Source organism: Enhydra lutris, unplaced genomic scaffold (assembly GCF_002288905.1).
Source record: "Enhydra lutris kenyoni isolate GAN:26980312 unplaced genomic scaffold, ASM228890v2 scaffoldscaffold25, whole genome shotgun sequence".
NCBI lineage: Eukaryota > Metazoa > Chordata > Mammalia > Carnivora > Mustelidae > Enhydra > Enhydra lutris.
In genome coordinates this window covers 1,015,570-1,021,569 of record NW_019154109.1, presented here as the reverse complement: position 1 = coordinate 1,021,569, position 6,000 = coordinate 1,015,570, and the positions used below count along the sequence as shown (strand labels likewise).

The 6,000-nt window shown below is 35.4% G+C and overlaps 1 protein-coding gene across 1 annotated transcript in view; it reads left to right on the top strand.

Annotated features, from left to right (window-relative positions):
• Positions 1-6,000, top strand: part of LOC111151132 (zinc finger and BTB domain containing 41) — a 52,514-nt gene that overhangs the window by 32,638 nt on the left and 13,876 nt on the right. The gene's annotated exons all lie outside the window — the stretch shown is intronic.

Sequence of the window (6,000 nt, the reverse complement as noted above, 5' to 3'; positions counted from 1 at the left end):
CTTACCATAGCACATACCCTCCCCAATGTCCATAACCCAACCACCCTCTCCACCTCCCCTCCCCCCAGCAATCCTCAGTCTGTTTTGTGAGATTAGGAGTCTCTTATGGTTTGTCTCCCTCCTGATCCCATCTTGTTTCGTTTTTCCCTTCCCTACCCCCCAAGCCCCAACTCTGCCTCTCAATTCCTCATTATCAGTGAGATCATATGATAATCGTTTCACTGATCAACTTATTTCGCTCAGCATAATACCCTCTAGTTCCATCCACGTCGTTGCAAATGGCAAGATTTCATTTCTTTTGATGGCTGCATAGTATTCCATTGTGTATATATACCACATCTTCTTTATCCATTCGTCTGTTGATGGACATCTAGGTTCTTCCCATAGTTTGGCTGCTGTGGACATTGCTGCTATAAATATTTGGGTGCATGTGCCCCTTCGAATCACTACATTTGTATCTTTAGGGTAAATACCCAGTAGTTTGATTGCTAGGTCATAGGGTAGCTCTATTTTCAACTTTTTGAGGAACCTCCATGCTGTTTTCCAGAGTGGTTGCACCATCTTGCATTCCCAACAACAGTGTAGGAGGGTTCCCCTTTCTTCACATTCTCTCCAACATCTTTCGTTTCCTGACTTGTTAATTTTAGCCATTCTGACTAGAGTGAGGTGGTATCTCAATGTGGTTTTGATTTTTATTTCCCTTACCAGGTTACTCTTGTATACTTTCCTTTTCACATAGTGAGTTGTGATTTGTAGGTAGTTTATAATAGAATGATGTGTTTCAGCTGCTTTCCAGAAGATACCATTTTCTAAACCCTTCTTTGTTCCCCCTTGGTAATGCTACCATATTTTGAAATACACACTGTGTTGGATTCTTTCTTAGATGTTGTCATAGTCCTTGTTTGACTTCCCATAGAAATTAAGTATCTTTTTTTTCTCTTCATTTTTTTTTATTAATTTCTTTTCAGCATAATAGAATTCATTGTTTATGCACCACACCCAGTGCTCCATGCCATATGTGCCCTCCATAATACTCACTACCTGGCTCCCCCCTCCTCTAACCCCCCGCCCCTTCAAAACCCTCAGATTGTTTTTCAGAATCTATAGTCTCTCATGGTTCATCTCCCCTTCCAATTTCCCTCAACTCCCTTCTTTTTTTTTTTTTATTTTATTTTTTATTTTTTTTTTAAGATTTTATTTATTTATTTGACAGACAGAGATTACAAGTAGGCAGAGAGGCAGGCAGAGAGAGAGGAGGAAGCAGGCTCCCTGCTGAGCAGAGAGCCCGATGTGGGGCTCGATCCCAGGACTCTGAGATCATGACCTGAGCCGAAGGCAGAGGCTTTAACCCACTAAGCCACCCAGGCGCCCCATTCCCTCAACTCCCTTCTTAAACCTAACCTTTCTTTCTTTAAAAAAAAAATTATTTGTGCATTTATGGCTGTTTTGTTTTATATTTACTTGGACTTTCTCAAGCCACTGTTCTAGAAGAGAAAAATAATTGATTTCATAAATATCAGAATGGAAAATAACTGGATTTGGGCAATTTCATTTATTACTTGTACAGTGCTGCTATTAAAAATAAAATACATCCCCCCCAAGGAAAAAGTCATAATTTGGGGGTACATAAATAGGAATATAAAATGAGGAAACCATATTAATGCTATCTTCCATATTACTTATGAATAATAAGCTTAATAAACTTATGGTTTGAAAGAGATGAACTTACAGGAAGTTAATTCAAGACCATTAATGATTTAAGAATTGTAAAACTGCAGGAATTATTTAAGAGGAGAAACTTAATAAGGGCTGGCTTCATGATTATATTAAGTTTTTGAAAACATTGACTTATAGCAATTAGTCAGTGACCAGTGACAATGGAATTTCCATCTCTGAATGTCTAAATTGGAATTAGGGACAAGTCACTCTGCCCATTGAAAACTGCAGAAATGAACTCAGTTATGGAATAAGATAAAGTTTATGGCAGTTAAGAAATGAGAGGGAGAAATCACCTAAAGCAGAGGTCAGTGAACTTTTTTGGTAAAGAGCTAGATAATAAATGTTTAAGACTGTGGGGCACCTGGGTGGCTCAGTGGGTTAAAGCCTCTGCCTTCGGCTTGGGTCATGATCTCAGGGTCCTGGGATGAGCCCCGATCGGGCTCTCTGCTCAGCAGGGAGCCTGCTTCCCCCCCCCCCCCCGCCAACCCCGCCCCCGTACTCTCTGCCTGCCTTTCTGCCTACTTGTGATCTCTGTCTGTCAAATAAAATCTTTAAAAAAAATTTTTTTTTTTAATTTAAAAAATGTTTAAGACTTTGTGGCCCAGACAGTCTCTATCACTCAACTGTGCTTCTGTAGCATGAAAGCAACTGTGGATAATGTGTAATCAAATAAACATGGCTGTATTCGAATAAAACTTCATTTAGAGAAACAGGCAAGAGGCTGTATTCGGCTTTCAGGCTATAGTTTGCCAACTCCTAATCTTAATTTAATCATCAGGCTACCCAGACAGTGTGGCCCTTCCAAAAACTGGTTGCCATATTCCCAAGTCCATTCCTGAGATTTAACTCACTTTTATATCTGTACACTGAGAGTTATAAATACTCTTAGGAGTCTTCATAATAACCACTGGAAATAGATTCACGAGAATGTCAGCTTATTATTCACTTTCTAGAGAATGAATAGTGTACTAGCCAAGGTATCCTTTTTCTCGAATCAAGGAAGCAGAGTTGCTAAATTTTTTTTTTTAAAGATTTTATTTATTTATTTGACAGAGAGAAATCACTAGTAGGCAGAGAGGCAGGCAGAGAGAGAGGAGGAAGCAGGCTCCCTGCTGAGCAGAAAGCCCGATGTGGGGCTTGAACCCAGGACCTGGGATCATGACCCGAGCTGAAGGCAGCGGCTTAACCCACTGAGCCACCCAGGCGCCCCCAGAGTTGCTAAATTTATTAACTAGAAAAATTGCTAAATATAGTTATAGAGTAAAATTAAGTAGTAATTTTATGGAATAGTTTATCAAGGAAATGGTAAAGAATACTGAATCATCTTTAGTTTTGTAAAGCTAAACTTAGTACCTCTCTTGTGACCAGAATAATTTTGCTCCCCAGATTCCTTTTGCCTAGCCAGGATACCCTTAGCGCATTATCTGTACTGCTTTTTTCAAGAAACAGATTCAGGTTTTTTTTGGAATCCCCTTAACTAGATTCCATATAGACCTTTTCTTTTCTGTTAATGTATTCTTTCTCTAGGCGAGCTGTAACTAATGGGTTGGTTTCAGTTTTGGCCCGGTCAGTGTACTTAATGGTTCAGATGAGTAGATATGATCAGTGCCTAACCCTGGACTTGCAAATAGTAGGTGCTTAATAGTATTTGTTGAATGAATGAATTTATCATATTTACCTATGACTAACCTCTAATCTATCTGATGTTTTCAAACCGCACAATTAGGGAAATAAGTTGGAATACAGATGACTTACTCTCATCTGTTACGCATTTTGCTTGTTGTAGTTCTCAGAATAGTGATTAGACCTATTCTCAGCAGTAGTCTTGTTGAAATGTAGTGCATTTATTTAAAACAGGCATTAAAGCTGATAAATTTAGGGCCTGACTTTAGACTTGGTAGAATTTTTTAAGCTGTATGTAAAGTACCCAAATCTTAATGAACAGTTCAATGAATTTTTATAAATGAATACATCTACGTAAACACCACTTAGATTAATATAAAGTATTAATATATTACTAGTACCAGAATTGCAGAAGGTATCCTCTCTGGTCCCTCCAAGTTAATAACCTCCTTGCAAAATAATCATTATTATGACTTCTATCACCACTAATTAGTTTTGCCTGTTTGAACTTCATATAAACGGAATCATACAGTATGTACTTTTTTTTTTTGGTCTGGTTTACTTCACTCAGTATGATGTCTGTGATATTCATCCATGGAAATGGTTTATTTCTTTTAATTTTCATAATAATATACCACAGTTTATTTATCCATTGTACTTTGATGGACACTTGGTTTGTAATTACCTAGATGTATTATGAATAAAGCTGCTCTGAAAATTCTTGTTCATGATTTTTCATTATGCATACACATTTATTTCTTTTGTGTATATGCCTTGCCAGGATTGTTGGCTAATAAGATATGCATATATGTTCTACTTTAGTAGACATGACTGGACAGTTTTCTAAGGTAATTATGCCAGTTTGTGTTTTTACCAGTGAGTATATGGTTTATGAGAATTCCAGTTGCTCCCTATTTTCACCAACACTTGATATTACCTTTTTTCTACGCTATTCTGATGGATATGTAGCACTGTCTCAAAGTGGCTTTAATTTGCATCTCTGTGAAAGTAATGATACTGAGCACCTTCCCATATACTCATTTGAATATCCTCTTACTTGGAATACCTGATTCATTCTTCTGTTGATTTTCTTAAACTGGATTGTTTGTCTTTTTCTAATTGATCTCTAGGAGTTATGTCTGTATTCTGGGTGAGTCCATTGTTGGATATCTAAATTGCAGATTCATTCTACTCTGTGGCTTCCCTCTTCACTCTAGTAATGGTATCTTTCAGTGAATGAAGTTTTAGAATTTTATAGAAATCATGTATCAGGGTTTTTTTGCTAGTTAGTTTTTTACTGTATCCTCTTTAAGAAATTTTTGCCTATTCCAAGGTTGTTAATATATTTTTCTGTTACCTTCTAGAAGATCTGTTTTAACTTACATATTTAGATTATGAACCTTCTGTAATTTACTTTTGTGTTCATTATTAGATAAAGATCAAATTTCCTTTTTTACTTCTTTCTTTTTGCATGTAGCTCTCTAGTTACCCTAGCACCATTTATCAGAAAGACCATCCTTTCCTTACAGCATTTCATTGGCATATTTGTTTTAAATTAAGTGATGATATATGTGTGGTTTCTTTTTGGGCTTTGCTCAGTTCTTTTGTATTATTTGTATATCCTTGCACCATTGCTATATATGTAAATTACTATGACTTGATATCTGGTACTATAAATTATCCAACTTTTTTTTTTTTGGTGTCTTTATTATTCTTGTTCCTTTATGTTTTTAGACAAATTTTGAAATATCTTATTAATTTCCAAACACACCTGCTGGAATTTCATTAGAATGTCCTTGAATATTATATTATAATATTACATTATAATTATACTGTAATATAGGTCATATAATATATAATAATTATATAACAATTATATATAATCATATAAATAAATATATATTATAATATATTGTTATATATTTTATAATATATTTAATATATACTGATTATATAACATTATATCAATATTCTATTCAATTTTCAATTATATAGTCAATTTTTCCTTAATTGATTATCTTTATAATATTGAATCATCCAATCCATGAACAGTCTGTACATTAACTTAAGTTCTTTTAAATGTTTTTCAAAGATGTTACGGTTTTGGGGAGTACCTCGTTCATTTGGTGGAGCATGTGACTCTTGGTCTCAGGGTCATGAGTTCAAGTTTGCCCTTGGACATGGAGCCTACTTAAAAAAGAAGTTACAACTTTTTAGTGCAGATATCTCGCACATTTTCATTAGATTTATGCCTAGATATTTGATGTTTTTATACAAAATTGAAAACTGTGTTTTTATTTGTATTTGTTTCTGATGTATAAAAATGCAGTTGAGTTTGTATATTGACTTTCTATCCAATGACTTTCTATAAGTTATTTTTATAGTTTAGCTCTTTTTTGGATTTTTTAGGCATACAAATTGGCCATCTGTGAATAGTGACAATTTAATTTATCCCTTTCTAAATCCTTTTCTCTCCCTCTTGGCCTTACTACTTTGGTTGACATCACTAGTGGTATATGATTAGAAATACTGAGTAGTGGACATCCTTGTCTTATTCTGAATCTTCAGGGAATAGCTTTCAGTATTTCATAATTAAGTAAGATGTGTTCTGGGGCTCTTGGGTGGCTCAGTCAGTTAAGCTCCTGCCTTTGGCTCAGG